Source organism: Schistocerca gregaria, chromosome 5 (genome assembly GCF_023897955.1).
Source record: "Schistocerca gregaria isolate iqSchGreg1 chromosome 5, iqSchGreg1.2, whole genome shotgun sequence".
NCBI lineage: Eukaryota > Metazoa > Arthropoda > Insecta > Orthoptera > Acrididae > Schistocerca > Schistocerca gregaria.
The window spans coordinates 292991680-293004089 of NC_064924.1; the positions used below are offsets into that span (position 1 = coordinate 292991680).

Genomic DNA, 12410 nt, shown 5'->3' on the forward strand with positions numbered 1-12410 from the left:
CGCATGCGTTCCATGCAGACATAGCCACCATGTTCCTTTCTACCTCATAAATCTGCGTGGCCGAATGCGCTCGGCAATTTTTTTCGGCATCAGGATTCGAAGCAGGTATTTCCTAGTCGGATCCCCACCGCGCAAGCCTGAGTTCATACCTGTGCTACGGAGGTGGGTACCGTTTTCTTTATAGACACGGCACGCGTTCGGTATTAGCGGTCGAATGACACAAGTTTGTGATTCACAGAGCGCAGTGGCGGGAATCTGTGATGACGCAGTGCAGCCAGACATGCATGACACGGTTTTTCGCGTCCCTTCAAAACGGGCAACATAATGATTGGCGGGCTGTGGGCCCCCACAACTCGACTCGCTCAAAAGTCAATCACAACTGAAATCAAAGTTGTAGAAGTATTTGCTTTGGATTACTGAGGTCTTCACGAAGTAATATTATCACAAGGACAATCTGCACAAAAAAACTAGCTGCACACGTCACTGAAGAAGAGTAGACAGCGGTATAGGTCGGGTGCTCATTTGTGAACGACCACCATGTCGTATGGGAGGTGTAGCCAGGCTGCAGACAAACGTGTCTCTCACGTAAACGTAACTGATAAACTGCTGCTAACAAGTCTCCAATCAATCTTACTAACAGGGTATCTCAGTATGGGCAGTAATAATCAAATAATTAATAATTTCTTATACTATAATACTGAAAAAGTCTTCTTTTCCGTCAGTCCTGCAGCATAGAATACCTCGTCATGCCTTTTTTCACTGAATGTGTAGTTGGAATAGACGCCCCTATTGCATCAGTGAGTAAACTGACGACTCCCTATTGTTTGCTAGGTCATTATAATCAAGTAATTTTTTTTTTTGCATAGAATATTTTCGTGAAATACTTTCGACAGCCGTATTGACAGTTTATTCTCGGTGATGCTTCGGGTTTACCGTATATCTTTGCTAGTCAATGGTGTTACTTGCCTTTCATTTGTATCTATGTTTATCTTTGGTTCCTGTTTACTGTGATTTTTATCCATTCCTTTTCCAAAATGTCAGCAAAATTTTCCAGGTAATTTTATGTTTGAGATCGATTTGTTCATCTAATTCTTCCAAGATGTTCATGGGATGTCCTTTCGGTATTCTGTGTAGAATTTGTGGTTTTGGGTTTTGAGATGCAGGTGAAAGCTTGATTAATTATTGTCGCAATTTCTTGTGTGTTCTTTGAATCGAATGGTAAAATTTCGTCTTGTGTGAGCGATATAGAATTTTGCTGAGTAGTTGCACGAATTGTTCTATTTGCTCGGGTTAACAAAAGTCGAGATTTTGGTTTTTTTCAGTTAGAATTCTGGTTTTTAGATTGTTGTTTGTTCGGAAAGCTAGGTTTATGATTCTTTGGTTTAAGATTTAGCTTATTTTATTCAATATTTGTTCCAAGTATATCATCGACAGTTATGTTGTTTTTTGCTTAGTTTTGTTTTTCTTATTAATTTTATGTCTTTGTGCATAGTTTCGTGTATTTCTCGTACAGTCTGTGAACTATATTCGGGTTAAATTTATTTTGTTGGGCTTTATACAGGAATATTGTAAACTCATTTTCTCTCATTTGGTGTTCTAATGGTAAATTGATTAGTCTATTGATCATTGAGTTGAAAGAGGAACATTTTTGCGATTTTGGGTGACAAGAACGTAGACTGATTATGCAGTCTGTAATAGCTGTTTTTCTGTAAATTTCAAAGACTTGATGATTTTTGCTTGCCGATGAAAATTATGAAAGCAGTGAAACGCAACTAACTTGACTGACTACCAAATATTATACTATAAACATAAGGAATCGCCGAGAATAAGCTGTCAATCCATCTGACGAAAGTATTGTATGCAAACAAAACTTACGTGATTATAATGATCTAGCAACCAATTGACAGTCGACAGTTTATCCACTGATGCGATGTAGGCATCTATTCCAACTATGTGTACAACTTTTATAAACGGAAGTACACTCACCAAATGTACCATCTGCAGGTTTACTTGAGAATGGCAGTGTAGCCGAAACAAGCTTGTAGTGAAGAAGCATAACGAATAAATCTATCTGCAGCTTACCTGTAATTATTCATAAAAATGTTATAAAACTGAAGAAGATACGAAGGATCAACCAAAACTAAACGAGATGGACAACACACTGGCAGAGGGAATTCTCACAAAACAAAAAGGGTAAAAATATATTGCAGTAGTCATCACTTAGTACGATACTGGCAATGTGAAATAAAGAACATATCACCTGGATGTTGTGTGTCAGTTCAGTGATAACCTGTTAGGCAATACTACCTAAATTATAAAATTTCCTCCTTTGGTTCTTACCAAAGTAGTGAACCCCTGTGAAGTACTTGTAGTGAAGTTTTCCTCCTCCTGTATTCCATTTATTGAGTAAGTGCACTAGCGATTCCTACAATCTCCAAAAATACAGCTTTTAATACGATTTCTGCGTCTTCATTTGCCTCATCTGACAGAAATTAATGTCGTTGCATAGAATCGCATGTACCTTATATGAAGAACTTTCCCTGCACGTATGATGGTCAAAAAGCGTGGCGCCTAGCTAAGTACTAGAGACAAGACGTCAGTGCCCGAAGTGCACACGTTGGCAAGTGCATCCAACTGAGGCGGCCACCCTACAGAAGAATGCGGTGGACTCACCCATTGCTCACAACGAGAACGCGTTTCCGCACCAGTGCAGAGTTATTCTGCGCGAACTCGACTTAGAGAAAGTAAGCGAACTAAATGCTTCTCATGGACGCATTAAGGCCGCCAGAGACGAGCGGTCTATTTCGCCTAACGTCGTTGGGATTCAGTCCGTTTAGCCTTCTTCCAAATTAGGGGGACACTTAAAAGTGGACCGTACTGATCTGCTTCATGCTGCCAGTCTGCTGTTGTCTGCGAAGTGTTTGCAGTGAACGACTGTGGCTATAAATGAAGAGAAGTTCCTTAATTTGGGTGCCGCTGCTTTTGGCTTGTTTATAATGAAAAAAATATGGCAGAAAAGACGGCTTTCAGCTAGAAGACAACTGGATCAAGAACTCTAGCTGGAAACTGGTGGTCGCCAAAATTATTTACGAATAATGTGTCAGACTATGTAAAAAGGTTACTGCAAATAGGCTACCTAATGGTCAAGAGATAAGGGTGCAAACACGACACAAGCTATCACCCAGCCCAAGAGATTGACTGCTACGCTTCGATACATTACATGTCAGTCTATTGTGAGAAACATTTACAACAAACGTTTCACCTCTTCTGTCAAGCGATTCTGAGATATCTAAAAGTCTACAGCGAAATAATTTTTATAGCAACATATCACCTCAGTGACAACCGTTACAATTATGACGACGACGTGAAAACGGCTGTGAACTCTTGGTTATCGGAGCAGACGGCAGGCGTTTATGAACAGTGTGTTTTAAAACTGGTTGAGAGGTATGATAGGTGTTTGACCAACCTTGCAACTATGTCGAAAGATAGAGTGAAGCATGTACTTTCAAAAAATGAATTTACCTTTTTGAAAAAACCTTTCGTTGTGTACTTATGTTCCAACGGACCTTACTTAAAAAAGACGCCTCATATATATATATATATATATATATATATATATATATATATATATATATATGTGTGTGTGTGTGTGTGTGTGTGTGTGCGCATGAAATCGCCGGTCTATGTGGACGAGCGGTTCTAGGCGCTTCAGTCTGGAACCGCGCGACCGCTACGGTCGCAGGTTCGAATCCTGCCTCGGGCATGGATGTGTGTGATGTCCTTAGGTTAGTTAGGTTTAAGTCGTTCTAAGTTCTAGGGGACTGATGACCTCATATGTTAAGTCCCATAGTGCTCAGAGCAATTTTTTTGCATTCGGAAGGAGTAGCATCCATATCCCAGCTAGGTCATTGAGGCGCAGGTCGTCTGTGGTTTTCATAAAACTACTAACGACAGTGCTACGATGGTTTATTTGAAAAAGAGACGGCCGCTTTTTTGCTTTCCTCTCTTCTGCCACGGAGTTTGTGCTCCCTCATCTAACCTTCCTTCATTTCCTTCAGCGAACAACACAGAACAACATTTTTTTTTTTAAGTTTGAAGATAGCGTTGAGAGTCAGTACTGTAAATTCTGTCTAAGAAGACTGTCGCAGAGAACTGTGTATAGAGTGGCGGATGTAAAAGTTTCTGCAGTGGCTTTCCATCGCGGAGCAGCTAGCAATTTTGGACTGAACTTGAGCACTCGTGTCGGTGTTGGCTCTTTTGTTTAAAAATGCCCGTCAAGAGGCGGCCAGCAGTCGGGAAGGTACACAGCCGCCGGCAGGTGCTTGCCTTGCACTTGGCGAGTACGCGACGTGAGCCACTGGGTGGCTGAGAACACCGGAGCAGGTGCCGGCGTCCCGGGGGAAATTCACACACACACACACACACACACACACACACACACACACACGCATCGTGCCGTGAATAAAGGATGAGCGTGGGCGGTACTTGCTCCCCTGGGAGGCTAGCGCGGCCAGCGCCGCCTCGGCCCACGACGTGGCCTCTGTGTGTGTGTGTGTGTGTGTGTGTGTGTGTGTGTGTGTGTGTATGCGCGCGCAACGAGGCGCCCTACGGGGCCCATTTCAACCGGCGCCCCTGTTGCTCATTCAATCACGGGCTGCAGCGCTTTCTTCGCCGCCTCTCTAACTGCCGGATAGGCGCATTCGACGGCTGTTCGTAGGCGACGCCTACATTGTCAGTAGTGTTGGCAAATTAAACCCGACAATTCGCAGTTTAATTCAACCTACCGATACCTGACGTCGACTTTGACCCGTGTCGTGACGTGGTATGCCACGTCATACAAGCGGAGGCGTTGATCTATGTCGTAATGATATTACTGCGTCTGGCATCACACAAGCGAAAACTGAAAGGTTGATGTCTATATTACTTTTTTGGAATGTACAGGGTGATCAAAAATTCAGTATAAATTTGAAAACTGAATAAATCACGGAATAATTTAGATAGAGAGGTACAAATTGACATACATGCTTGGAATGACGTGGGGTTTTATTAGAACCAAAAAAATACAAAAGTTCAAAAAATGTCTGACAGATGGCGCTTCATCTGATCAGAATAGCAATAATTAGCTTAACAAAGTAAGACAAAGCAAAGATGATGTTCTTTACAGGAAATGCTCAATATGTCCACCATCATTCCTCAACAGTAGGAATAATGTTGTGAACAACACTGTAAAGTATATCCGGAGTTACGGTGAGGCATTGGCGTCGGACGTTGTCTTTCAGCATCCCTAGAGATGTCTGTCTATCACGATACACTTGCGACTTCAGGTAACCCCAAAGCCAATAATCGCACGGACTGAGGTCTGGGGACATGGGAGGTCAAGCATGACGAAAGTGGCGGCTGAGCACACGATCATCACCAAACAATGCGCGCAAGAGACCTTTCACGCGTCTAGCAATACCTTTTTTTTTTGGTTCTAATAAAACCCCATGTCATTCCAAGCATGTGTATCAATTTTTACCTCTCTATCTACATTATTCCGTGGTTTATTAAGTTTTCAAATTTATACTGACTTTTTGATCATCCGGTAGATGTTGATTGGTGTGAAGCGTAACGCGAGCTCTGTTAGTATGAAAGATGGCCAAGAGGTATCGAAGGATTCAGTTAATTCAATGTTTCACCATTCCTTGTAAACATGTTTGACAATCTCGTTGATACAACTGTAAAACAAGCAACGTTATTCGAGGTGTTGTCATGGGCACGTTGAAACACGGAAAACTATTTTCTGTGATTCTCCCACCTCATCACCTTGATCTGTCTTACTGTGCTGATCCGACACAACCGATTGGGTATTACACACGACTTCGCTGCCGTCATTTACGTCAGTGGGGAGGATCATACGGCAACATGGTTTTACTTCTGCGCCATCTACAGTGCTGCAATGCGACCATTGTCATCTTGTAAGGGGTGGCTAATATTTTCTTGGGCGAGCTTATTTTCTGCATCTCTGTCTACATTTAAGTGCAGGGAGCGATCGCTGAGAGAATAAGAACCAAAAATGTCACATGGACGTATGGCCAGAAATGTTTTCCAGCGCAGATACACCTGCTTGAATGTAGAGATAAAAGATCCTTGAAAGTGTAGGTTTCGACGATTGAAAGCACACATTAGGGCACACCACGCAAATGGGAATTCACTGTTTGTATTATAGTGTTTTAGCTCCAAACTGAAGAGGGTAGTAAGCTGGACATCAACGTGTAGTAGTATCATTACCCATCCTACCACCAAAGGCACGTGTTCCAGCAGGGGAGGCGGATCAGACGCAAGAAGTGCAGATACGCCCCGCCTGTGAGGTGGTGTGGAAGGATGAGTGGTCCCAGGAGGCAGTCGTAAATAATCCCCGGCCATACATTGAGGCTGAACCGATGCTGATGGTTCGCTGCCATCATACCATGGGATTCGTCGTAGCCCAAAAGTGGGTGCTGTGAAGGTTGATGATGTAGCCTCATCTAGGAATGGGGCAAAGAAATCGAAGCACCGTGGTGGCCTGTGTGTCGCAATGGTCGCCTCGGGGGAAGAGCGTAGGCAATAATGCCTGCATACGTGATATATGATACGGATAGTGGCGTTTCTAGTGGAGAACGCGCCAACGTCTGTGTTACCCCACGGTGGCGGTCTACTGCAAGGTGATAATACTGGTTTCAACGTCAAGGATCATTTACCTCCATGTTAAAGTGCATTTCTACATGGCGTTTTTAATTCCTTATCCTCTTATGGATCGTTTCCTGAAGTTTCTTCATAAAATCATCCTGTACAGTCCACAAGCCACCATTCGGTGTGCGGTGGAGAGTACTTCGTGTACCACTGTGACTTACCGCCGGCCGGAGTGGCTGAGCGGTTCTAGGCTCTACAGTCTGCAACCGCACGACCTCAGCAGATAAGTCCCATAGTGCTCAGAGCCATTTGAACCATTTTGTGACTTCCCCCTTTACCTCTTGCAGTCGTTAAAGGTTCTCGAGAAGAACGATTGTTGGATAAGCCTCCGTGTGAGCTCGCATCTCTCCAACTTTTCCTTCATGGTCGTTTCGCGAAATACGTGTAGGAGGAGGCAGTCTGGTTGTTGACATTTAGGGACGTAGGTCCTCGGAATTTTAACAGTAAACCACACAGAATGTGCTCTCTTACAGCGTCGTCCGCCTCCATAGCTGAGCGGTCAGCGCGGAGGAATGCTGTGCCTGGGTTAGATTCCAGGCCGGGTCGGAGATTTTCCGACCTGGGTGTTGCGTAGTCTTTATCATCATGTCACCTCATCGACACGCAAGTCGCCGAAGTAGCGTCAACTAATAGAACTTCCAAGTGGAGCCAGGGGCCCCTGCGGGTAGCCTCTCGGCCCAGCCTCATGCATTATTATTCTCTTAATACGTCGACCACTAGAGTAGCTGTGCGTTTATCTGTGACGATTTCATGCTTACTAAATGAACCTGTAACAGAACGCGCTGCTCTTCGTTTGATCTTCTCTGTCAATCCTGCATGGTGCGAATCTGTCCTCTTCTATGGGTGAATTACTCTTCCCGAATATTCTTCTCGTGAATCTGTCCGTTATATGCCTTACCTGCAATTATTTTTATGTGGTCGTTCCATTTTAAAGTCCTCTGTACGTATGTATACACTCTTTTCTTCGTCTACCAGTAAATCGCCCATTCTTTACAGGCTCGAACTCCCATGTATAAAGCGACTTCAGACGTCTGATTACTTTACAAATGAGTGAACGTGTTAAATATTTGACTTTAAGCATGTAAGTAGATTTGAAATTATTTGTTTGTTCGAAGTCGCTCAGTTATCGAACACTGGATGATCATAGTCTGGATAATTTGCACTCCGTTTTAAGCAACAGATAGTTTTTCACGCATCTCAGTGTTTATGACGCCAAGTCTCCTTACACTGTATCGTACAGTGATATAATTTTGCAGGTACATACAGTGGTATGTGTAGATAATGTCTTCGAAATGTATTGCGATCAGAGTCAATGCTAAAGAACGAATGTCATAGCAGATGCTGAAGTTTCACACATGAAGATAAAAAATGCAGTAAGTTATAAACTTTTATCCTTTCATCAATATACACTGACGGAACAAAATCGCAACACCAAAAGATAATTGATGTAGAGTGATGAAATACCGGGAATACATTTCTCTAGCTAGCATTCTTACGTGATTAACATTTCAAGATCACATGTTAATGAAAATGAGAGGTAAGCCCTTGCAAATATGATATGCTGGTACGTTAATAACCAGTGTAACCGCCATAATCTTGAATGCAAGCATGCAAATGTGCATACATAGTGTTGTACAGCTGTCGGATGTCAGTTTGTGGGATGGAATTCCCTGCCTGTTGTACTCGGTCGGTCAATACATGTTGTGGATGACGCTAAAGTTGCCGTCCGATGATGTCCTATACGTGCTCGATTGGTTTCATATCTTGTGATCTAGCAGGTCAAGGCAACATGTCGAAGTCTGTAGAGCATGTCGGGTTACAACGGTGGTATGTGGGCAAATGTTATCCTGTTGAAAAACACCCCGTGAAACGCTGTTTATTAATGGCAGCGTAACAGATCGAATCACTAGACTGACTCATAGATTTGCAGTCATGGTGCGTGGGACAACCACACGAGTGCTCCAGCTGTTCAAAAATGGCTCTGAGCACTATGGGACTTAACATCTGTAGTCATCAGTCCCCTAGAACTTACAACTACTTAAACCTAACTAACCTAAGGACATCACACACATCCATGCCCGAGGCAGGATTCGAACCTGCGACCGTAGCAGTCGCGCGGTTCCGGACTGAGCGCCTAGAACCGCTAGACCACCGCGGCCGGCGGACTCCAGCTGTCATACGAAATCGTACCCCAGATCATAACGCCAGGTGTAGGTCCAGTGTGTATAGCACGCAGACAGGTTCGATGCAGGCCTTCAGATGGCCTCCTAACCAACTCAGAGCCATCACTGCCACCAAGGCAGAAGTAGCAATTCATCAGAAAATAAACAGACCTCCGCCCTCCCCTCCAATGGCACCACTTAAGTGGCAAATGGAGGTGTTTGGGGGTCAGTGGACTGAACGGTACAGGGTGTTTGGCTCGGAGTTGTCCTTGAAGTAATCGATTTTTGGAAATTCATTATGTTACTGAGGTGCCAACTGCTGCTCATATTGCTGCTACATATGCAGTAGGATGCGCTAGAGCAGGGGTCTCTAAACTACGGCCCGCGAGGGCCGGCAAACTGGCCCGCAATATCTAGCCGAACATCCCCGGTATCCCGCCCGCCAAATATTTGAGGTGGTACCTATACTGCCCACAACTGAGGTTCGAGGCCTATCGTGACCAATACACCGCGACATTGGCTCTGCTACTCGCTGCAAGACTACATAACTAAACTTATTGCTGCGCCGCCTGAAATAACAATGCGTTGACATACTGTACCTCTGTTACGTCTTGCAGTAAAAGTGTTGCTAACAATGATTTTGAGATTTCGTTAACTTTGCAGAACGCTTTCGTGAAGAATGTGCAGTGACATACTTTTTTGTCGATAAAATTCGCCAGAATAAAATATGCCAGAATTTCGGTCAGGTACGTTCACCAATCAAAATTATGTAATTAAATAAAAATCGTAGCTCGTTTCAGTGCTAGCTATTCCCACAACCTTAGATTTTTGCGATTTCATCTTTCCTTTAGCCTTACATTACGGTGCTCAATGAGTGCTAGGGTACTTTAATTCCACTAGGTAGATCTTGGCCCTGATGACATCGTAGAGGAGGCAATGTGGCCCGCGGGCTAAAAAGTTTGGAGACCCCTGTGCTAGAGCTATACACCGAACACGGCGCGCCACATGGCCGTCTGGAGACCTGTTCTCTTGCGATCGTGACCACCGCTGCCAGCATTCCTTTACGGTGGCTGCATTCCTGCCAAGTCTTAAGAAGGAACATCCAGCTTCTCATAGCCTTATTACACTACCTCACCTTAACTCAGTGAGGCGTTGATAATGGCACATTTGTCGCCTTAAAGGGATTCTTCTCTAACATCAACTCACCACGTCCCATGTCAAAGGTAGCTAACACTTACAACCGTCAGTGTGTGCAATTAAAGCAAATCTGTTACCTGGTTTGCGATCTCACGGTGGTGCAACTAGCGCCACTCTTGAGGAGTGACGCGAAATTTGAATAAATAGCAGCAGTAATGGTAGTAGAAATGCGCCTGCCAACTTTTGTCATGTCGCACAACGCCTTCTTGGTGTCGAGACATTTTTCCGTCAGTGTAGTCTGGGTATTTGCGTGCGGCGAGTTACACAGTTTCTGACTCTAATACTTGTCTTACTGTGTTAAACTTTTAACGTAACTTTATACCTCTTAATGATTTGGGTGTAGCAGCGTTTTAAATTTTCATTGAATAATTATATGAAGGACTGACAATCTTCGCTACTGTGAAACATATCTCCCACTAAAAAGTGCTCGTCGTTCTTCAGGTATGCTTTTTAGAGTCCATATTTACTAGACTTTGCAGCTTTGCTGTCATATCACTGAATGTAGAACATTCCGGCTGTGACGCATTCCACCTGTGTGAGGAATGTGGTCGTATCGTTCTGCTACACTCTGTATGAGGAAAGACATATTCCTATACATCCGCTTGGCTGGTAACATCGTGCACACATACAGCGTCTATGATGGAGCGTGCCTCGCAGAGGGAATATAGGGTGGCTCTCCCAGACTTGCGCTCTCCGCTGGAGGTAGCTACGGCTGCACATATTTCGCGGACTTACCCTCGGCCGTTACTCGTCCTTAGTGGCCGGTGTTTGGTTTGTAGCTCAGGGCCCTAACTTGGCTGGCGGCTACCCGTTATACAGCCGGGACCCTTCTGGGGCTTAATCCGGCGCAGGGCTATGGAGTAATGCCCGCGCGTCCTCGTGCAACTTTCACGAGACGCCTGCTACTTACGGTAGGAGAGGCCGCCTCTCGCCCCACTATTTATTCTCCGCGCCCCGCTGCACTGCGGGGTTGCGGCAGGTCCGCAGAGAGCAGCGAGCAGAACCACTGCAGTCGCGCCGCGTAATATGCATGTCGCTCACTGCGCCTGCTACTTCGTCCCGTCTCTGGAATATTGTGGAATATAATCTCAGCCGGCAGACTGGCAGATGCGTCATTATTCATTCAACTGTCTCTCTCTCTCTCTCTCTCTCTCTCTCTCTCTCTCTCTCTTCGATCGCGTCCGCATTGTTACTTCGTGACAGGAAGACCCCTCAACAAGAGAAGTGTCCAGGCTCTAGGATTGAACCAAAGCGATGTTGTTCGGACATGGAGGAGATTCAGAGAGACAGGAACTGTCGATGACATGTTAACAAATTTCTCTTCTTCAGAAACGCTTTCCTTGCCATTGCCAGTCTACATTTTATATCCTCTCTACTTCGACCATCATCAGCAATTTTGCTCCCCAAATAGCAAAACTCCTTAACTACTTTAAGTGTCTCATTTCCTAATTTAATTCCCTCAGCATGACGCGTCTTCATTCGACTACATTCCATTATTCTCGTTTTGCTTTTGTTGATGTTCATCTTATATCCTCCTTTCAAGACACTGTCCATTGTATTCAACTGTTCTTCCAGATCCGTTGCTGTCTCTGACAGAATTGCAATGTCATCGGCGAACCTCAAAGTTTTTATTTCTTCTCCATGGATTATAATACCTACTCCGTATTTTTCTTTTGTTTCCTTTACTGCTTGCTCAATATACAGATTGAATAACATCGGGGATAGGCTACAACCCTGTCTCACTCCCTTCGCAACCACTGCTTCCCTTCCACGTCCCACGACTGTATCAACTGCCATCTGGTTTCTGTACAAATTTTAAATAGCTTTTCGCTCCCTGTATTTTACCCCTGCCACCTTCAGAATTTGAAATAGAGTATTCCAGTCAACATTGTCAAGAGCTTTCTCTAAGTCTACAAATGCTAGAAACGTAGGTTTGCCTTTCCTTTCTAAGATAAGTCGTAGGGTCAGTATTGCCTCACGTGTTCCAACATTTCTACGAATCCAAACTGATCTTCCCCGAGGTCGGCTTCTACCAGTTTTTCCATTCGTCTGTAAAGTATCCGTGTTATTATTTTGCAGCTGTAACTTATTAAACTGATTGTTCGGTAATTTTCACATCTGTCACCTGCTTTCTTTGGGATTGGAATTATTATATTCTTCTTGAAGTCTGAGGGTATTTCGCTTGTCTCATACATCTTGCTCACCAGATGGTAGAGTTTTGTCAGGGCTGGCTCTCCCAATGCTATCAGTAGTTCTAATGGAATGTTTTCTACTCCCGGGGCATTGTTTCGACTCAAGTCTTTCAGTGCTCTGTCAAACTCTTCACGCAGTATTATATCT

At 44.2% G+C, this 12410-nt stretch overlaps 1 protein-coding gene across 14 annotated transcripts in view; it reads left to right on the forward strand.

The window, feature by feature from the left end:
* Positions 1-12410, forward strand: part of LOC126271885 (dystroglycan 1) — a 960129-nt gene that overhangs the window by 839818 nt on the left and 107901 nt on the right. The window contains exon 1 of one of the 14 annotated variants that reach the window (XM_049974255.1): positions 982-1054. The exons of the other annotated variants lie outside the window; for them this stretch is intronic. The gene's annotated coding sequence lies outside the window, so the exon portion shown is untranslated. Of the gene's footprint in view, positions 1-981; positions 1055-12410 lie in introns of those variants that run through there. 14 annotated transcript variants of the gene reach the window in all.